This window comes from Pristiophorus japonicus, chromosome 4 (genome assembly GCF_044704955.1).
Source record: "Pristiophorus japonicus isolate sPriJap1 chromosome 4, sPriJap1.hap1, whole genome shotgun sequence".
NCBI lineage: Eukaryota > Metazoa > Chordata > Chondrichthyes > Pristiophoridae > Pristiophorus > Pristiophorus japonicus.
In genome coordinates, this window is record NC_091980.1 from 247,552,063 (window position 1) to 247,574,454 (window position 22,392).

Here is a 22,392-nt window from a genome sequence, read left to right on the forward strand (position 1 = left end):
TGCCCAGGAGCAGTCCTACGAGGAGGCCCTCGGACCTACCCGCTCCCCTCCGCACAGGGTGCCCAAAGATCAGGAGAGTGGGACTGAAGTGCAGCCAGAATTTCAGGAGCAGCCCCTTCAAATAGTGGAACAGGGGCTGCAACCTTGTGCATTCAATAAAAACATGGAACACGGACTCCTCCAGACCGCAGAAATTGCAGGCGGCTTGGGAGTCCGTGAACCGGCTTAAAAATTTGTTGCACGGCACTGCTCCGTGCACCACCCTCCAGGCCAAGTCCCCGATGAATAGTGGGAGGACCCCTGCGTAGAGTGCCCTCCATCGGGGACCCCCGCCTCCTCCGGACGGCAAGATGGTACGCCATGGCGTGTCCGGACGGCCGGCGAGGATGGCAAAGTTGAGGGTGTGCAGGAGCAGCCCGTACAGGAAACCCCTCCGCGCGGAACTGAAAGGCACGGAGGGGATTTCCCCGAGGCGGCTCAAGTTGTGAGGCGCCGGTCCCCGAGGGAGGTTCCGGGGTTTGGCGCCGATGAGGAATTCCGTCCGGACGGGGGTCAGTTCGGACGGGATCTCCCCACGTGCTTGAGCCTCCTCGATACACCTAACGGAGTCAGGGCCCAGAGCTGTTTTTAGCGACTCGATGGCATCGGCCGCGCGGCGGACGTTGGCAGAATTTAGGCGCCGCGCCAGCGTGACTGGCGCCATCCAGCCCGCTCCTCCGCCATCGAGCAGGTCCCTGACCCTGGTCACCTCACCAGCCACAGCCCTCTCTTCCGACCGCCACATGAAGCCTCGGCCGTGGAGGTACGGATTCCCGAGCAGCGGTTCCTGCAGGACGGCCGCCACTCCAGCCGGCGGAGAGCTGCGCTTGGTGGAGACTTTGTTCCAGACCCTGATGAGTTCCCTGTAAAAGACAGGCAGCTCCCGGAGGGCGGTCCTGGCACCCCCCAAGTTCACAAACAGGAGCTGCGTGTCATAATTGAGGTCGAGCTGCTGGCGGAAGAAATACCTCGCCAGAGCACACCACCTAGGAGGGGGCTCGACGTAAAGGTATCTCTGCAGGGTCTGAAGACGGAAAGTCGCGAGCTGGGCGCTGACGCACACCAACGACTGACCGCCCTCCTCAAGCGGGAGACTCAAGACCGCGACAGAGACCCAGTGCTTCCTGTTGTTCCAGAAGAAGTCCACCAGCTTCTTCTGTATCTTGGCGACAAACGCAGGGGGAGGGGTCAAAGTGACCAGCCGGTACCACAGCATTGCGGCCACCAGCTGGTTTATGACTAGCGCTCGACCCCTGTAGGACAGCACTCGGAGCAGTCCTGTCCAGCGCCCTAGGCGAGCGGCGACCTTGGCCTCCAGCTCCTGCCAGTTCGCCGGCCAGGCTTCCTCGTCGGGGCTAAGGTAGACTCCCAGATAGAGGAGATGGGTCGTGCTCCAGGCAAAAGGCCTGAGCTCCTCCGGCAGGGAGTCCACCCGCCACTGACCCACCAGGAGTCCGGAACATTTCTCCCAGTTGATCCTGGCGGAGGACGCGGCCGAGTAAATCTCCTGGCACTCACGCATCCTCCGCAGGTCAGCGGGATCCTCTACCGCGAGGAGCACGTCATCGGCGTAAGCCGAGAGGACGACCTCCACGCCCGGCCCTTGCAGAGCCAGTCCCGTCAACCTCGTCCGCAAGAGGCGCAGGAAAGGCTCCACGCAAACGGCGTATAACTGGCCGGACATGGGGCATCCCTGGCGCACCCCTCTCCTAAAGCGAAGGGGCGCCGTCAAGGACCCGTTAACCTTAATCAGACACTCCGCGGCGGCGTACAAAAGTCGGATCCGGGCGACGAAATGCGTCCCGAACCCGAAAGCGCGCAGAGTTCCGAGCAGATAGTCGTGATCCACCCTGTCGAACGCCTTCTCTTGGTCGAGGGATAGGAAGGCGACCGACAGACCAGCCTCCTGGGAGCAATGGATGAGGTCCCGGACCAGATGGATGTTGTCGTGGATCGTCCGGCCCGGGACCGTGTATGACTGGTCGGGGTGAATCATGTGGTCCAGCACGGCACCAAGGCGAGCAGACATCGCCCTGGCGAAGATTTTGTAGTCCGTGCTGAGGAGGGAGACCGGGCGCCAGTTCTTAAGGAGGCGGAGATCGCCCTTCTTAGGCAGCAGGACGATGACTGCCCTGCGCCAAGAGAGGGGCATCTCCCCGGTCGCCAGACTTTCCCCCAGGACCCGCGCGTAGTCGCTCCCCAGGACGTCCCAGAACGCCCTGTGGAACTCCACGGTCAGCCCGTCCAGCCCCGGGGATTTTCCCCTCGAGAGCCGGGCGAGGGCACCGGTCAGCTCCGCCAGGCTTAGCGGAGCTTCCAGATTTTCGGCGCCCTCCGGGCTGACCTTCGGCAGGTCCTCCCACAAAACTCTACGCGCTTCCTCGCTGGACGGATCCGGAGAGAACAGAGCCCCGTAATATTCACGGACCCTGTTGTTGACGCCCTCCGGATCCGAGACGAGAGAGCCGTCGTCGGCCAGCAGCGTCAAGAGCTGCTTACGGACACTCTGCCTTTTTTCCAGCGAGTAGAAGAAGGGGGAGCCGCGGTCCAGATCCCGCAGGAACCGGATCCGCGACCTCACGAACGCGCCTCGGGACCCGACGAGCTGCAGGTCCTTCAGCGCGGCCTTCTTCGCTTCGTACACCGTCCGCAGGGCCGGGTCCTGGACGACTTGACCGAGACGGGCTTCCAGGTCGAGCACCTCTTTTTCTAGGCGCCCGACTCTGGCCGCCCGCCTCTTGGTCGACCCCCTCGCGTACTCTTGACAGAAGACGCGGACGTGAGCCTTGCCCACGTCCCACCATAGCCTCAAGGAGGGGAAGCCCCCCTGCTTCCTTCTCCAGTCGGACCAGAATCGACGGAACGAGTCCTGGAACCGCACGTCCTCCAGCAGCCGGTTGTTAAAGTGCCAGTACGCGGACCCCGTCCTCGCGCGGAGCGAAGCGAGCTCCGCCCACACCAGGTGGTGGTCCGAACACGGCACCGGCCGCATGGAGGCCGCCGGGACGCAGGAAACGTACGCCCGAGACACGTAAAGGCGGTCGACTCTAGACCATCCAACTCCAGGCCTCACCCAAGTAAAGGCGCTGGAGTCGGGGTGGAGATTTCGCCAGACGTCCACCAAGTCGAAGGACCCGACCAGGTCCCTCAACTTCTCCATCGCCGTCATGCACTGCGGGGCACCGGAGCGGTCCCTCGCCTCGAGGGTGCAGTTAAAATCCCCCCCGAGGACAATGCAGTCGCCGACGTCGACGGAGCCAAGAAGAGCGGACACCTCTTCAAAGAAGCGCGTTTGCTGCGGGCCGGGATGAGGGGCGTACACGTTCACGAGATGGAGCGGCACGTCCCCCAGGCGAACCGTTACGTGCAGCAAGCGGCCTGGCACGGGCTCCTCGACCCCCAAGATCTCCGGCTGAAAATGCGGGCCCAGCAAGATGGCCACCCCACTAGAAATGGCGGTGAGGTGGCTCATGCGGACCTCTCCTTGCCATTCCAGGAGCCACGTGGCTTCGTCTCCCGGAACGGTGTGGGTTTCTTGCAGGAAGCACACCGCATATTTCCCCTCCCGCAGGAGCGAAAAATTGTCAAATCTACGGCGTGCCCCTCTGCCGCCGTTGATGTTGAGGCTGGCTATGGTTATCTTCATGACAAAAGCATAGTGCAACCTCTACCTTAACCTATTGTGGGGGAGGGAGCGGAGTCTTTTGTTGAACTCCGCTCCCTCCGCAGCCCAGCGAGGAGTCCCTCGAGCTCGCGCAGCTCAAGGTGCTGCTCCTTTGTCAAGGGCCCGCCCGCGGCCAAGGTTTTAACGGCGGCGCGGACGGACCCCTTGATCAGCTCCGGCTCGGACCATTTTTCCAGGGCCAGTCGGGCTTGGTCGCGGCGACCCCGGCTCTGGGCCAAAAAGTCCCGGAGTTCCTTTGCAGGAACGAGGAGGGCCTCAGCGGCGGCCGCGAGCAGATCCACCGCCTCCCTGGCGGTGGTCTCTAGGTCTTCACCCGCGTCCCCCACCGAGTCCCCGTCCTCCTCCGGGAGGTGGCCGCCAGCAGCCGGCCCATCGACCGCACAAGGTACGGCAAATGAACCGGCCGCTCCAACCGGCCCTGGCACTGCCCCGATCCCACCCCCAGGATCGTCGGCAGAGGAGTCCCCACTGGGCTCTTTTAAAAATGGTGCTGGGTCGGGAAATGACAGCGGAAGGGGTTCCCCCTCCGCCCCAGGAACCGGAGAACAAGGAGAGACCCGGCCATAGGAAATCCCCAGGCCCTCCAAGTGCTCCAGCTCCAAAGTAAGGGGCGAGGGTGGGTGTTCCTCCCCCTCCCCGCTGCCACCCCCCGGCCCAGCATCTACAGTGTCATAATTATTTAATTGTTTTTCTGCCGGGTCGAGCGACTCCCGGGGGAAGTTGGATAATAGCTGGGCGGGCTCAGGTTCGGCCTTTTCGGCCTCGCCCGCCTCAGTCCCCGGGACGCCCGGCCCGGCGGCTACGCATTCCTCCGCGGTCCCCACGCCCCCCACGACAGGCAGATCTTCCACTCCATCCCCGGGAGGCAGAGGCTGGGCAGCCTCAACTGTCTCACCCTCCCCGGGGAAAGACTCCTCGCGCCTGCAGCGCAATTTGGGGGCGCTGGTGGGGGACGCGGGACACGCGGGGGGCACCGACTCCTCCGCGGAGGGATGTTGTTCCCCCTCCGCCTCATTGGGGCGGTGCCTCTTTTTGTTCCTGGGGGCGCGCGGAGTCAGGGAGACCTCCATGTCTGCCGAGGCCTCCCGCTCCGCCCCCCCCTTTTCCTTTTCTTGCCCGCGCCTGGGCCCCTCTGTGGTGGTATTCAAGGGCCCGGGCACGGGCTCGGGGCACCCCGCGCTCGCCGGTGACTGGGTTGGGCTGAGCGCGGTGGTCAGACTTTCCGGCGCACCGAGGGGACCCGCCTCTAGATGTTTCTCCTTCTTCCGCGCCTTCTTTCCGCTCGGACGCTCTCCCTCCCCCCCGCCGGAGGCCCTGAAAACAAAGGCCTCCGACGATGCCCGCGCACCCATGGCTCCCGGCACGCGGACGCAAACAGGGGGAGGGGTGGCGGCAGCGCCAGCCTTGGCCGCCTTCGGTGGTTTGGCGGCCTTGGAGGCGGGGCAGTTCTTGCGAACATGCCCCACCTCCCTGCAGGCATGGCACCGCACGCCGTCCGACGTCCAGAAGACGCGGTAGGCAGTCCCCTCGTGCACCACGTTAAAATCTCCCTCCGTCGTGTCCTCCCGCGCCAGCCGGACAAAGAGCTGGCGGCGGAAGGAGAACACGTGGCGCAGGCTGCTCTCCCTGAGGCCGAGCGGTATGGGGTTGATCCCTGACCTTACCTCCCCCAGTTGTTGTAGGTGAGGGAGGAGGAGCTCAGCGGAAACAAAGGGCGGGACGTTTGAAATGATGACCCTCTGCGCGGTGGCCTCGAGAGGGTCCACCGGCAGGAACGTCCCGCCCACCGTGAGCCCCTTTTCAAGGGCCAGGGACACCGCCCGCTCCGACCCCAGGAAGAACACGGCCTTCCCAGACATCTTGGAGGCTGCGACAATGGCCGAGGGGCCGACTACCCCAGCCATCGCCCGCACGCACTCCTCAATGCTCATTGTGGGGTGAGTGTAGCTCTTGACCCCGTGTTTCCTGGTTATAAGTCTGAACGGTGGCAGGGCAGCGGGTGGCGCAGGAGGTGCCGTGGATGTGGACACCGCCTGCGCATACGTCCTTGCTGGCCCTGCCACCGGCGTGGATGGGGTCGCCATCACGGGGTCCCTTTAAGGGCTACACCCACCCCAAAGTCACAGGCCTTAATGGTCTTTAATGGCCTCTTATGTTAACTGAGCAGAGGAGCCCTTAACGAGGCACCTCTCCCCTCGTTGACAATTGGGGAGAGGCCTTGCTCCCTCTGCTCAGTTGTCTTAATTGGTTTTTTTTTATTAATTTGGAAGGAAAGGGTTCTCAGAGAGAGAGGGGAGAAACAGAGGGTAACGGAGAAAGAGAGAGAGGGGTGGGAAGGGGGGGGGGCTGCGAGGGCAGGTCTCCCCTCGCAGCTGTGGGTGGGTGCACTCCCCAGATGGCAAAACACAAAAGTCTTTGGGGTGGTCTTCAGGTGGGGGGAGAAGATGTCTTCACCTGGGGTAGCTGGAGCCACCAGGCACTCCTAACGATCTTTAATTGGGTGATTGATGACAATCTTCAGCCTGGTAGCTCCAGCTATCCCAGGCTAGGCAAATGTGGGGGGTGGGGGGGGTTCCAATTGTGGGGGGGGCCCAGTTGTAAGCACGGCCATCACGCACACTACCACACACACACACACACACCCCCCGCGATGTTCCGGCCCTCAGTGGTCTTCTTTCCTCCCCCCACCGAAACAACAAAGTCTTTTTGGGGAAATGCACCCACACCCACCTGTAGAATGTTGAGTCTCCCTCCTTCCACACTGGTTTGTTGTTGGTCTTTCCCCCTCTCTCCAACTCCTTGCAGAAATGATAAAGATGTTGAAAAGTTTTCTGCTTCCTCCTCCTCTCCCTCTGGATAGAAGTTGTAGTGAAGCCCCTTCCTTCCTTCTCCTCCTGGGCTGGTCTCAGGGCTCTCCAGGCAGGAGCTCAAGTTGATAGCTGCTTCCCTCACTGCTCACAGCTCCAACTGAGCAGGACACGCCTCCACTGCTCTACCATTGGTTCCTTGTGCATGAAGCTCTTTTGAGTTTATCTGTGAAAACATAAAAACATTAAACGGTGCCACCCGACCTGGGTGACACTCCAGACATTTACAAGGCCCATTTTTTTTTCCCCCTTTTTTGTGTTTTTTTTTGTGTTTTTTCTTTTTTTTTTGTTTTTTTTTTGGGCACTAAAATCACAATTTTTCCCCAGTGCCCCCTATAAAAGGGAAGGGGACACTAAAAGCACCGGCAATTAAAACAAATTAACTTTAAAACGTAAAATCAAATTAAAATTTGGTTGCCGGGCGTGATGATGCACTCCAGTCCCTCCGGTGCCCACCTCTCGCGGAAGGCCGCGAGCGTACCGGTGGACACCGCGTGCTCCATCTCCAAGGACACCCTGGACCGGATGTAAGAGCGGAAGAGAGGCAGGCAGTCAGGTTGAACGACCCCCTCGACCGCCCGCTGCCTGGACCGGCTGATGGCACCCTTGGCCGTGCCCAGGAGCAGTCCTACGAGGAGGCCTTCGGACCTACCCGCTCCCCTCCGCACAGGGTGCCCAAAGATCAGGAGAGTGGGACTGAAGTGCAGCCAGAATTTCAGGAGCAGCCCCTTCAAATAGTGGAACAGGGGCTGCAACCTCGTGCATTCCATAAAAACATGGAACACGGACTCCTCCAGACCGCAGAAATTGCAGGCGGCCTGGGAGTCCGTGAACCGGCTTAAAAATTTGTTGCACGGCACTGCTCCGTGCACCACCCTCCAGGCCAAGTCCCCGATGAATAGTGGGAGGACCCCTGCGTAGAGTGCCCTCCATCGGGGACCCCCGCCTCCTCCGGACGGCAAGATGGTACGCCATGGCGTGTCCGGACGGCCGGCGAGGATGGCAAAGTTGAGGGTGTGCAGGAGCAGCCCGTACAGGAAACCCCTCCGCGCGGAACTGAAAGGCACGGAGGGGATTTCCCCGAGGCGGCTCAAGTTGTGAGGCGCCGGTCCCCGAGGGAGGTTCCGGGGTTTGGCGCCGATGAGGAATTCCGTCCGGACGGGGGTCAGTTCGGACGGGATCTCCCCACGTGCTTGAGCCTCCTCGATACACCTAACGGAGTCAGGGCCCAGAGCTGTTTTTAGCGACTCGATGGCATCGGCCGCGCGGCGGACGTTGGCAGAATTTAGGCGCCGCGCCAGCGTGACTGGCGCCATCCAGCCCGCTCCTCCGCCATCGAGCAGGTCCCTGACCCTGGTCACCTCACCAGCCACAGCCCTCTCTTCCGACCGCCACATGAAGCCTCGGCCGTGGAGGTACGGATTCCCGAGCAGCGGCTCCTGCAGGACGGCCGCCACTCCAGCCGGCGGAGAGCTGCGCTTGGTGGAGACTTTGTTCCAGACCCTGATGAGTTCCCTGTAAAAGACAGGCAGCTCCCGGAGGGCGGTCCTGGCACCCCCCAAGTTCACAAACAGGAGCTGCGTGTCATAATTGAGGTCGAGCTGCTGGCGGAAGAAATACCTCGCCAGAGCACACCACCTAGGAGGGGGCTCGACGTAAAGGTATCTCTGCAGGGTCTGAAGACGGAAAGTCGCGAGCTGGGCGCTGACGCACACCAACGACTGACCGCCCTCCTCAAGCGGGAGACTCAAGACCGCGACAGAGACCCAGTGCTTCCTGTTGTTCCAGAAGAAGTCCACCAGCTTCTTCTGTATCTTGGCGACAAACGCAGGGGGAGGGGTCAAAGTGACCAGCCGGTACCACAGCATTGCGGCCACCAGCTGGTTTATGACTAGCGCTCGACCCCTGTAGGACAGCACTCGGAGCAGTCCTGTCCAGCGCCCTAGGCGAGCGGCGACCTTGGCCTCCAGCTCCTGCCAGTTCGCCGGCCAGGCTTCCTCGTCGGGGCTAAGGTAGACTCCCAGATAGAGGAGATGGGTCGTGCTCCAGGCAAAAGGCCTGAGCTCCTCCGGCAGGGAGTCCACCCGCCACTGACCCACCAGGAGTCCGGAACATTTCTCCCAGTTGATCCTGGCGGAGGACGCGGCCGAGTAAATCTCCTGGCACTCACGCATCCTCCGCAGGTCAGCGGGATCCTCTACCGCGAGGAGCACGTCATCGGCGTAAGCCGAGAGGACGACCTCCACGCCCGGCCCTTGCAGAGCCAGTCCCGTCAACCTCGTCCGCAAGAGGCGCAGGAAAGGCTCCACGCAAACGGCGTATAACTGGCCGGACATGGGGCATCCCTGGCGCACCCCTCTCCTAAAGCGAAGGGGCGCCGTCAAGGACCCGTTAACCTTAATCAGACACTCCGCGGCGGCGTACAAAAGTCGGATCCGGGCGACGAAATGCGTCCCGAACCCGAAAGCGCGCAGAGTTCCGAGCAGATAGTCGTGATCCACCCTGTCGAACGCCTTCTCTTGGTCGAGGGATAGGAAGGCGACCGACAGACCAGCCTCCTGGGAGCAATGGATGAGGTCCCGGACCAGATGGATGTTGTCGTGGATTGTCCGGCCCGGGACCGTGTATGACTGGTCGGGGTGGATCATGTGGTCCAGCACGGCACCAAGGCGAGCAGACATCGCCCTGGCGAAGATTTTGTAGTCCGTGCTGAGGAGGGAGACCGGGCGCCAGTTCTTAAGGAGGCGGAGATCGCCCTTCTTAGGCAGCAGGACGATGACTGCCCTGCGCCAAGAGAGGGGCATCTCCCCGGTCGCCAGACTTTCCCCCAGGACCCGCGCGTAGTCGCCCCCCAGGACGTCCCAGAACGCCCTGTGGAACTCCACGGTCAGCCCGTCCAGCCCCGGGGATTTTCCCCTCGAGAGCCGGGCGAGGGCACCGGTCAGCTCCGCCAGGCTTAGCGGAGCTTCCAGATTTTCGGCGCCCTCCGGGCTGACCTTCGGCAGGTCCTCCCACAAAACTCTACGCGCTTCCTCGCTGGACGGATCCGGAGAGAACAGAGCCCCGTAATATTCACGGACCCTGTTGTTGACGCCCTCCGGATCCGAGACGAGAGAGCCGTCGTCGGCCAGCAGCGTCAAGAGCTGCTTACGGACACTCTGCCTTTTTTCCAGCGAGTAGAAGAAGGGGGAGCCGCGGTCCAGATCCCGCAGGAACCGGATCCGCGACCTCACGAACGCGCCTCGGGACCCGACGAGCTGCAGGTCCTTCAGCGCGGCCTTCTTCGCTTCGTACACCGTCCGCAGGGCCGGGTCCTGGACGACTTGACCGAGACGGGCTTCCAGGTCGAGCACCTCTTTTTCTAGGCGCCCGACTCTGGCCGCCCGCCTCTTGGTCGACCCCCTCGCGTACTCTTGACAGAAGACGCGGACGTGAGCCTTGCCCACGTCCCACCATAGCCTCAAGGAGGGGAAGCCCCCCTGCTTCCTTCTCCAGTCGGACCAGAATCGACGGAACGAGTCCTGGAACCGCACGTCCTCCAGCAGCCGGTTGTTAAAGTGCCAGTACGCGGACCCCGTCCTCGCGCGGAGCGAAGCGAGCTCCGCCCACACCAGGTGGTGGTCCGAACACGGCACCGGCCGCATGGAGGCCGCCGGGACGCAGGAAACGTACGCCCGAGACACGTAAAGGCGGTCGACTCTAGACCATCCGACTCCAGGCCTCACCCAAGTAAAGGCGCTGGAGTCGGGGTGGAGATTTCGCCAGACGTCCACCAAGTCGAAGGACCCGACCAGGTCCCTCAACTTCTCCATCGCCGTCATGCACTGCGGGGCACCGGAGCGGTCCCTCGCCTCGAGGGTGCAGTTAAAATCCCCCCCGAGGACAATGCAGTCGCCGACGTCGACGGAGCCAAGAAGAGCGGACACCTCTTCAAAGAAGCGCGTTTGCTGCGGGCCGGGATGAGGGGCGTACACGTTCACGAGATGGAGCGGCACGTCCCCCAGGCGAACCGTTACGTGCAGCAAGCGGCCTGGCACGGGCTCCTCGACCCCCAAGATCTCCGGCTGAAAATGCGGGCCCAGCAAGATGGCCACCCCACTAGAAATGGCGGTGAGGTGGCTCATGCGGACCTCTCCTTGCCATTCCAGGAGCCACGTGGCTTCGTCTCCCGGAACGGTGTGGGTTTCTTGCAGGAAGCACACCGCATATTTCCCCTCCCGCAGGAGCGAAAAATTGTCAAATCTACGGCGTGCCCCTCTGCCGCCGTTGATGTTGAGGCTGGCTATGGTTATCTTCATGGCAAAAGCATAGTACAACCTCTACCTTAACCTATTGTGGGGGAGGGAGCGGAGTCTTTTGTTGAACTCCGCTCCTTCAGCAGCCCAGCGAGGAACTTTTTGAGCCGGCGCAGCTCAAGGCCCTGAGCCTTTGATAAGGGCCCGCCCGCGGCCATGGTTTTAGTGGCGGCGCGGACGGATGCGACGAGCAGCCCCGGCTCGGACCATCTTTCCAGGGCCAGACGGGCTTGGTCGCGGCGACCCCGGCACTGGACCAAAAAGTCCCGGAGTTCCTCTGCGGGAATGAGGAGGGTCTCAGTGGCGGCCGCGAGCAGATCCACCGCCTCACTGGCGATGGACTCGAGATCTTCACCCACGTCCTCCACCGAGTCCCCGTCCCCCTCCGGGAGGTCGCCGCTAGCAGCCGGCCCGTCGACCGCACGAGGTACGGCAAACGGCCCGGCCGCTCCATCTGGCCCTGGCTCTGCCCCGATCCCACCCCCAGGATCGTCGGCAGAGGAGTCCCCACTGGGCTCTTTTAAAATTGGTGCTGGGTCGGGAAGCGACAGCGGAAGGGGTTCCTCCTCCGCCCCAGGAACCGGGGAACACGGAGAGACCCGGTTTAGGAAGTTCTCCAGGTCCACCAAGTCCCCCAGCTCCAAAGTAGGGGGCAAGGGTTGTTGTTCTTCCCCCTCCCCGCCGCCTCCCCCCAGCCCAGCGTGTACGGATTCATTAAAATTGTTCATATTCTCAGTTTCTACCGGGTCGAGCAAATCCCGGGGGAAGTTGGGTATTGGCTGGGCGGGCTCAGGTTCGGCCTTTTCGGCCCCGCCCGCCTCGGTCCCCGGGACGCTCGACCCGGCGGCTACGCATTCTTCCACTGGCCCCACGCCCCCCACGACAGGCAGATCTTCCACGCCCACCCCAGGAGGCAGCGGCTGGGCAGCCTCGACTGCCTCATCCTCCCCGGGGACAGACTCCTCGCGCCTGCAGCGCAATTTGGGGGCGCTGGTGGGGGACGCGGGACACGCGGCGGGCACCGCCTCCTCCGCGGAGGGATGTTGTTCCCCCTCCGCCTCATTGGGGCGGTGCCTCTTTTTGTTCCTGGGGGTGCGCGAAGGCAGGGAGACCTCCATGTCTGCCGAGGCCTCCCGCTCCGCCCCCCCCTTTTCCTTTTCTTGCCCGCGCCCGGGCCCCTCCGCGGTATTGGTCAAGGGCTCAGGCACGGGCTCAGGGCACCCCGCGCTCGCCGGTGACGGGGTTGGGCTGAGCGCGGTGGTCAAATTTTCCGGCGCACTGAGGGGACCCGCCTCGAGATGTTTCGCCTTCTTCCGCGCCTTCTTTCCGGTCGAACGCTCTCCCTCCCCCCCGCCGGAGGCCCTGAAAACAAAGGCCTCCGACGATGCCCGCGCACCTACGGCTCCCGGCACGCGGACGCAACTAGGGGGAGGGGTGGCGGCGGTGCCAGCCTTGGCCGCCTTCGGTGGTTTGGCGGCCTTGGAGGCGGGGCAGTTCTTACGAACATGCCCCACCTCCCTACAGGCATGGCACCGCACGCCGTCCGACGTCCAGAAGACGCGGTAGGCAGTCCCCTCGTGCACCACATGAAAGTTCCCCTCCGTCGTCTCCTCCCGCGCCAGCCGGACAAAGAGCTGGCGGCGGAAGGAGAACACGTGGCGCAGGCTGTTCTCCCTGAGGCCGAGCGGTATGGGGTTGATCCCCGACCTTACCTCCCCCAGTTGGTGTAGGTGAGGGAGGAGGAGCTCAGCGGGAACAAAGGGCGGGACGTTTGAAATGATGACCCTCTGCGCGGTGGCCTCGAGAGGGTCCACCGGCAGGAACGTCCCGCCCACCGTGAGCCCCTTTTCAAGGGCCAGGGACACCGCCCGCTCCGACCCCAGGAAGAACACGGCCTTCCCAGACATCTTGGAGGCTGCGACAATGGCCGAGGGGCCGACTACCCCAGCCATCGCCCGCACGCACTCCTCGATGCTCATTGTGGGGTGAGTGTAGCTCTTGACCCCGTGTTTTTTAGTTATAAGTCTGAACGGTGGCAGGGCAGCGGGTGGCGCAGGAGGTGCCGTGGATGTGGACACCGCCTGCGCATACGTCCTTGCTGGCCCTGCCACCGGCGTGGATGGGGTCGCCATCACGGGGTCCCTTTAAGGGCCACACCCACCCCAAAGTCACAGGCCTTAATGGTCTTTATTAGGCCTCTTGTAGATTGACTGAGCAGAGGAGCCCTTAACGAGGCACCTCTCCCCTCGTTGACAATTGGGGAGAGGCCTTGCTCCTTCTGCTCAGTTGTCTTAATTGTTTTTTTTTTTTTGCAAATTTGGAAGGAAGAGGCCTCAGAGAGAGAGGGGAGAAACAGAGGGTAACGGAGAAAGAGAGAGGGGGGTGGGAAGGGGGGGGGGCTGCGAGGGCAGGTCTCCCCTCGCAGCTGTGGGTGGGTGCACTCCCCAGATGGCAAAACACAAAAGTCTTTGGGGTGGTCTTCAGGTGGGGGGAGAAGATGTCTTCACCTGGGGTAGCTGGAGCCACCAGGCACTCCTAACGATCCTCAATAGGGTGATTAATGACTCTTCAGCCTGGTAGCTCCAGCTATCCCAGGCTAGGCAAATGTGGGGGGGGTGGGGGGGGTTCCAATTGTGGGGGGGGGGCCTAGTTGTAAGCACGGCCCCCACGCACACTACCACACACACACACACCCCCCGCGATGTTCCGGCCCTCAGTGGTCTTCTTTCCTCCCCCCACCAAAACAACAAAGTCTGTTTGGGGAAATGCACCCACACCCACCTGTAGAGTAGTTGAGTCTCCCTCCTTCCACACTGGATGTTGTTGGTCTTTTCCCCCTCTCTCCAACTCCTTGCAGAATGGTAAAGTTGTTAAAGTTTTCTGTTCTCCTCCTCTCCCTCTGGATAAAAGTTGGTGTTGAAGCCCCTTCCTTCCTTCTCTTCCTGGGCTGGTCTCAGGGCTCTCCAGGCAGGAGCTCAAGTTGATAGCTGCTTCCCTCACTGCTCACAGCTCCAACTGAGCAGGACACGCCTCCACTGCTCTACCATTGGTTCCTTGTGCATGAAACTCTTTTAGGAGTCTACCTGCAAAACATAAACAACACTAAACTGTGCCACCCGACCTGGGTGACACAGCAGACATTTTCAAGGCCCCTTTTTTTTTTTGGTTTTTGGTTTTTTTTTTTTTTTTTTTTTTTTTTTTTTTTTTTTTTTTTTTTTTTTTGGCGCTAAAATCAAATTTTTCCAGTGCCCCCTATAAAAGGAGAGGGGGACACTAAAAACACCGGCAATTAAAACAAATTAAACTTTAAAACGTAAAATCAAATTAAAATTTGGTTGCCGGGCGTGATGATGCACTCCAGTCCCTCCGGTGCCCACCTCTCGCGGAAGGCCGCGAGCGTACCGGTGGACACCGCGTGCTCCATCTCCAAGGACACCCTGGACCGGATGTAAGAGCGGAAGAGAGGCAGGCAGTCAGGTTGAACGACCCCCTCGACCGCCCGCTGCCTGGACCGGCTGATGGCACCCTTGGCCGTGCCCAGGAGCAGTCCTACGAGGAGGCCTTCGGACCTACCCGCTCCCCTCCGCACAGGGTGCCCAAAGATCAGGAGAGTGGGACTGAAGTGCAGCCAGAATTTCAGGAGCAGCCCCTTCAAATAGTGGAACAGGGGCTGCAACCTTGTGCACTCCATAAAAACATGGAACACGGACTCCTCCAGACCGCAGAAATTGCAGGCGGCCTGGGAGTCCGTGAACCGGCTTAAAAATTTATTGCACGGCACTGCTCCGTGCACCACCCTCCAGGCCAAGTCCCCGATGAATAGTGGGAGGACCCCTGCGTAGAGTGCCCTCCATCGGGGACCCCCGCCTCCTCCGGACGGCAAGATGGTGCGCCATGGCGTGTCCGGACGGCCGGCGAGGATGGCAAAGTTGAGGGTGTGCAGGAGCAGCCCGTACAGGAAACCCCTCCGCGCGGAACTGAAAGGCACGGAGGGGATTTCCCCGAGGCGGCTCAAGTTGTGAGGCGCCGGCCCCCGAGGGAGGTTCCGGGGTTTGGCGCCGATGAGGAATTCCGTCCGGACGGGGGTCAGTTCGGACGGGATCTCCCCACGTGCTTGAGCCTCCTCGATACACCTAACGGAGTCAGGGCCCAGAGCTGTTTTTAGCGACTCGATGGCATCGGCCGCGCGGCGGACGTTGGCAGAATTTAGGCGCCGCGCCAGCGTGACTGGCGCCATCCAGCCCGCTCCTCCGCCATCGAGCAGGTCCCTGACCCTGGTCACCTCACCAGCCACAGCCCTCTCTTCCGACCGCCACATAAAACCTCGGCCGTGGAGGTACGGATTCCCGAGCAGCGGCTCCTGCAGGACGGCCGCCACTCCAGCCGGCGGAGAGCTGCGCTTGGTGGAGACTTTGTTCCAGACCCTGATGAGTTCCCTGTAAAAGACAGGCAGCTCCCGGAGGGCGGTCCTGGCACCCCCCAAGTTCACAAACAGGAGCTGCGTGTCATAATTGAGGTCGAGCTGCTGGCGGAAGAAATACCTCGCCAGAGCACACCACCTAGGAGGGGGCTCGACGTAAAGGTATCTCTGCAGGGTCTGAAGACGGAAAGTCGCGAGCTGGGCGCTGACGCACACCAACGACTGACCGCCCTCCTCAAGCGGGAGACTCAAGACCGCGGCAGAGACCCAGTGCTTCCTGTTGTTCCAGAAGAAGTCCACCAGCTTCTTCTGTATCTTGGCGACAAACGCAGGGGGAGGGGTCAAAGTGACCAGCCGGTACCACAGCATTGCGGCCACCAGCTGGTTTATGACTAGCGCTCGACCCCTGTAGGACAGCACTCGGAGCAGTCCTGTCCAGCGCCCTAGGCGAGCGGCGACCTTGGCCTCCAGCTCCTGCCAGTTCGCCGGCCAGGCTTCCTCGTCGGGGCTAAGGTAGACTCCCAGATAGAGGAGATGGGTCGTGCTCCAGGCAAAAGGCCTGAGCTCCTCCGGCAGGGAGTCCACCCGCCACTGACCCACCAGGAGTCCGGAACATTTCTCCCAGTTGATCCTGGCGGAGGACGCGGCCGAGTAAATCTCCTGGCACTCACGCATCCTCCGCAGGTCAGCGGGATCCTCTACCGCGAGGAGCACGTCATCGGCGTAAGCCGAGAGGACGACCTCCACGCCCGGCCCTTGCAGAGCCAGTCCCGTCAACCTCGTCCGCAAGAGGCGCAGGAAAGGCTCCACGCAAACGGCGTATAACTGGCCGGACATGGGGCATCCCTGGCGCACCCCTCTCCTAAAGCGAAGGGGCGCCGTCAAGGACCCGTTAACCTTAATCAGACACTCCGCGGCGGCGTACAAAAGTCGGATCCGGGCGACGAAATGCGTCCCGAACCCGAAAGCGCGCAGAGTTCCGAGCAGATAGTCGTGATCCACCCTGTCGAACGCCTTCTCTTGGTCGAGGGATAGGAAGGCGACCGACAGACCAGCCTCCTGGGAGCAATGGATGAGGTCCCGGACCAGATGGATGTTGTCGTGGATTGTCCGGCCCGGGACCGTGTATGACTGGTCGGGGTGGATCATGTGGTCCAGCACGGCACCAAGGCGAGCAGACATCGCCCTGGCGAAGATTTTGTAGTCCGTGCTGAGGAGGGAGACCGGGCGCCAGTTCTTAAGGAGGCGGAGATCGCCCTTCTTAGGCAGCAGGACGATGACTGCCCTGCGCCAAGAGAGGGGCATCTCCCCGGTCGCCAGACTTTCCCCCAGGACCCGCGCGTAGTCGCCCCCCAGGACGTCCCAGAACGCCCTGTGGAACTCCACGGTCAGCCCGTCCAGCCCCGGGGATTTTCCCCTCGAGAGCCGGGCGAGGGCACCGGTCAGCTCCGCCAGGCTTAGCGGAGCTTCCAGATTTTCGGCGCCCTCCGGGCTGACCTTCGGCAGGTCCTCCCACAAAACTCTACGCGCTTCCTCGCTGGACGGATCCGGAGAGACAGAGCCCCGTAATATTCACGGACCCTGTTGTTGACGCCCTCCGGATCCGAGACGAGAGAGCCGTCGTCGGCCAGCAGCGTCAAGAGCTGCTTACGGACACTCTGCCTTTTTTCCAGCGAGTAGAAGAAGGGGGAGCCGCGGTCCAGATCCCGCAGGAACCGGATCCGCGACCTCACGAACGCGCCTCGGGACCCGACGAGCTGCAGGTCCTTCAGCGCGGCCTTCTTCGCTTCGTACACCGTCCGCAGGGCCGGGTCCTGGACGACTTGACCGAGACGGGCTTCCAGGTCGAGCACCTCTTTTTCTAGGCGCCCGACTCTGACCGCCCGCCTCTTGGTCGACCCCCTCGCGTACTCTTGACAGAAGACGCGGACGTGAGCCTTGCCCACGTCCCACCATAGCCTCAAGGAGGGGAAGCCCCCCTGCTTCCTTCTCCAGTCGGACCAGAATCGACGGAACGAGTCCTGGAACCGCACGTCCTCCAGCAGCCGGTTGTTAAAGTGCCAGTACGCGGACCCCGTCCTCGCGCGGAGCGAAGCGAGCTCCGCCCACACCAGGTGGTGGTCCGAACACGGCACCGGCCGCATGGAGGCCGCCGGGACGCAGGAAACGTACGCCCGAGACACGTAAAGGCGGTCGACTCTAGACCATCCAACTCCAGGCCTCACCCAAGTAAAGGCGCTGGAGTCGGGGTGGAGATTTCGCCAGACGTCCACCAAGTCGAAGGACCCGACCAGGTCCCTCAACTTCTCCATCGCCGTCATGCACTGCGGGGCACCGGAGCGGTCCCTCGCCTCGAGGGTGCAGTTAAAATCCCCCCCGAGGACAATGCAGTCGCCGACGTCGACGGAGCCAAGAAGAGCGGACACCTCTTCAAAGAAGCGCGTTTGCTGCGGGCCGGGATGAGGGGCGTACACGTTCACGAGATGGAGCGGCACGTCCCCCAGGCGAACCGTTACGTGCAGCAAGCGGCCTGGCATGGGCTCCTCGACCCCCAAGATCTCCGGCTGAAAATGCGGGCCCAGCAAGATGGCCACCCCACTTGAAATGGCGGTGAGGTGGCTCATGCGGACCTCTCCTTGCCATTCCAGGAGCCACGTGGCTTCGTCTCCCGGAACGGTGTGGGTTTCTTGCAGGAAGCACACCGCATATTTCCCCTCCCGCAGGAGCGAAAAATTGTCAAATCTACGGCGTGCCCCTCTGCCGCCGTTGATGTTGAGGCTGGCTATGGTTATCTTCATGGCAAAAGCATAGTGCAACCTCTACCTTAACCTATTGTGGGGGAGGGAGCGGAGTCTTTTGTTGAACTCCGCTCCCTCCGCAGCCCAGCGAGGAGTCCCTCGAGCTCGCGCAGCTCAAGGTGCTGCTCCTTTGTCAAGGGCCCGCCCGCGGCCAAGGTTTTAACGGCGGCGCGGACGGACCCCTTGATCAGCTCCGGCTCGGACCATTTTTCCAGGGCCAGTCGGGCTTGGTCGCGGCGACCCCGGCTCTGGGCCAAAAAGTCCCGGAGTTCCTTTGCAGGAACGAGGAGGGCCTCAGCGGCGGCCGCGAGCAGATCCACCGCCTCCCTGGCGGTGGTCTCTAGGTCTTCACCCGCGTCCCCCACCGAGTCCCCGTCCTCCTCCGGGAGGTGGCCGCCAGCAGCCGGCCCATCGACCGCACAAGGTACGGCAAATGAACCGGCCGCTCCAACCGGCCCTGGCACTGCCCCGATCCCACCCCCAGGATCGTCGGCAGAGGAGTCCCCACTGGGCTCTTTTAAAAATGGTGCTGGGTCGGGAAATGACAGCGGAAGGGGTTCCCCCTCCGCCCCAGGAACCGGAGAACAAGGAGAGACCCGGCCATAGGAAATCCCCAGGCCCTCCAAGTGCTCCAGCTCCAAAGTAAGGGGCGAGGGTGGGTGTTCCTCCCCCTCCCCGCTGCCACACCCCGGCCCAGCATCTACAGTTTGATTAAAATCAATATATTTTGTTTCTGCCGGGTCGAGCAACTCCCGGGGGAAGTTGGGTAATAGCTGGGCGGGCTCAGGTTCGGCCTTTTCGGCCTCGCCCGCCTCAGTCCCCGGGACGCCCGGCCCGGCGGCTACGCATTCCTCCGCGGTCCCCACGCCCCCCACGACAGGCAGATCTTCCACTCCATCCCCGGGAGGCAGAGGCTGGGCAGCCTCAACTGTCTCACCCTCCCCGGGGAAAGACTCCTCGCGCCTGCAGCGCAATTTGGGGGCGCTGGTGGGGGACGCGGGACACGCGGCGGGCACCGACTCCTCCGCGGAGGGATGTTGTTCCCCCTCCGCGTCATTGGGGCGGTGCCTCTTTTTGTTCCTGGGGGCGCGCGGAGTCAGGGAGACCTCCATGTCTGCCGAGGCCTCCCGCTCCGCCCCCCCCTTTTCCTTTTCTTGCCCGCGCCCGGGCCCCTCTGTGGTGTTGTTCAAGGGCTCGGGCACGGGCTCGGGGCACCCCGCGCTCGCCGGTGACGGGGTTGGGCTGAGCGCGGTGGTCAAATTATCCGGCGCACTGAGGGGACCCGCCTCTTGATGTTTTGTCTTCTTCCGCGCCTTCTTTCCGGTCGGACGCTCTCCCTCCCCCCCGACGGAGGCCCTGAAAACAAAGGCCTCCGACGATGCCCGCGCACCTACGGCTCCCGGCACGCGGACGCAACTAGGGGGAGGGGTGGCGGCGGCACCAGCCTTGGCCGCCTTCGGTGGTTTGGCGGCCTTGGAGGCGGGGCAGTTCTTACGAACATGCCCCACCTCCCTGCAGGCATGGCACCGCACGCCGTCCGACGTCCAGAAGACGCGGTAGGCAGTCCCCTCGTGCACCACATTAAAATTCCCCTCCGTCGTGTCCTCCCGCGCCAGCCGGACAAAGAGCTGGCGGCGGAAGGAGAACACGTGGCGCAGGCTGTTCTCCCTGAGGCCGAGCGGTATGGGGTTGATCCCCGACCTTACCTCCCCCAGTTGGTGTAGGTGAGGGAGGAGGAGCTCAGCGGGAACAAAGGGCGGGACGTTTGAAATGATGACCCTCTGCGCGGTGGCCTCGAGAGGGTCCACCGGCAGGAACGTCCCGCCCACCGTGAGCCCCTTTTCAAGGGCCAGGGACACCGCCCGCTCCGACCCCAGGAAGAACACGGCCTTCCCAGACATCTTGGAGGCTGCGACAATGGCCGAGGGGCCAACTACCCCAGCCATCGCCCGCACGCACTCCTCGATGCTCATTGTGGGGTGAGTGTAGCTCTTGACCCCGTGTTTTTTTGTTATTAGTCTGAAAGGTGGCAGGGCAGCGGCTGGCGCAGGAGGTGCCGTGGATGTGGACACCGCCTGCGCATACGACCTTGCTGGCCCTGCCACCGGCGTGGATGGGGTCGCCATCACGGGGTCCCTTTCAGGGCTACACCCACCCCAAAGTCACAGGCCTTAATGGTCTTTATTAGGCCTCTTGTAGATTGACTGAGCAGAGGAGCCCTTAATGAGGTACCTCTCCCCTAGTTGGCAATTGGGGAGGGGCCTTGCTCCCTCTGCTCAGTTGTCTTAAATGTTTTTTTTTTTTAAATTAAATTTGGAAGAAAGAGGCTCTCAGAGAGAGAGGGGAGAAACAGAGTAACAGAGAAAGAGAGAGGGGGGGTGGGAAGGGGGGGACTGCGAGGGCAGGTCTCCCCTCGCAGCTGTGGGTGGGTGCACTCCCCAGATGGCAAAACACAAAAGTCTTTGGGGTGGTCTTCAGGTGGGGGGAGAAGATGTCTTCACCTGGGGTAGCTGGAGCCACCAGGCACTCCCAACGATCTTTAATTGGGTGATTGATGACAATCTTCAGCCTGGTAGCTCCAGCTATCCCAGGCTAGGCAAATGTGGGGGGTGGGGGGGGTTCCAATTGTGGGGGGGGCCCAGTTGTAAGCACGGCCCCCACGCACACTACCACACACACACACACACACCCCCCGCGATGTTCCGGCCCTCAGTGGTCTTCTTTCCTCCCCCCACCGATACAACAAAGTCTGTTTGGGGAAATGCACCCACACCCACCTGTAGAATGTAGAGTCTCCCTCCTTCCACACTGGATGTTGTTGGTCTTTTCCCCCTCTCTCCAACTCCTTGCAGAATGGTAAAGTTGTTAAAGTTTTCTGTTCTCCTCCTCTCCCTCTGGATAAAAGTTGGTGTTGAAGCCCCTTCCTTCCTTCTCTTCCTGGGCTGGTCTCAGGGCTCTCCAGGCAGGAGCTCAAGTTGATAGCTGCTTCCCTCACTGCTCACAGCTCCAACTGAGCAGGACACGCCTCCACTGCTCTACCATTGGTTCCTTGTGCATGAAACTCTTTTGAGTTTATCTGTGAAAACATAAAACATTAAACGGTGCCACCCGACCTGGGTGACACTCCAGACATTTACAAGGCCCTTTTTTTTTCCCCCCCTTTTTTGTGTTTTTTTTTGTGTTTTTTCTTTTTTTTTTTTGTTTTTTTTTTTGGGCACTAAAATCACAATTTTTCCCCAGTGCCCCCTATAAAAGGGAAGGGGACACTAAAAGCACCGGCAATTAAAACAAATTAACTTTAAAACGTAAAATCAAATTAAAATTTGGTTGCCGGGCGTGATGATGCACTCCAGTCCCTCCGGTGCCCACCTCTCGCGGAAGGCCGCGAGCGTACCGGTGGACACCGCGTGCTCCATCTCCAAGGACACCCTGGACCGGATGTAAGAGCGGAAGAGAGGCAGGCAGTCAGGTTGAACGACCCCCTCGACCGCCCGCTGCCTGGACCGGCTGATGGCACCCTTGGCCGTGCCCAGGAGCAGTCCTACGAGGAGGCCTTCGGACCTACCCGCTCCCCTCCGCACAGGGTGCCCAAAGATCAGGAGAGTGGGACTGAAGTGCAGCCAGAATTTCAGGAGCAGCCCCTTCAAATAATGGAACAGGGGCTGCAACCTTGTGCACTCAATAAAAACATGGAACACGGACTCCTCCAGACCGCAGAAATTGCAGGCGGCCTGGGAGTCCGTGAACCGGCTTAAAAATTTGTTGCACGGCACTGCTCCGTGCACCACCCTCCAGGCCAAGTCCCCGATGAATAGTGGGAGGACCCCTGCGTAGAGTGCCCTCCATCGGGGACCCCCGCCTCCTCCGGACGGCAAGATGGTGCGCCATGGCGTGTCCGGACGGCCGGCGAGGATGGCAAAGTTGAGGGTGTGCAGGAGCAGCCCGTACAGGAAACCCCTCCGCGCGGAACTGAAAGGCACGGAGGGGATTTCCCCGAGGCGGCTCAAGTTGTGAGGCGCCGGCCCCCGAGGGAGGTTCCGGGGTTTGGCGCCGATGAGGAATTCCGTCCGGACGGGGGTCAGTTCGGACGGGATCTCCCCACGTGCCTGAGCCTCCTCGATACACCTAACGGAGTCAGGGCCCAGAGCTGTTTTTAGCGACTCGATGGCATCGGCCGCGTGGCGGACGTTGGCAGAATTTAGGCGCCGCGCCAGCGTGACTGGCGCCATCCAGCCCGCTCCTCCGCCATCGAGCAGGTCCCTGACCCTGGTCACCTCACCAGCCACAG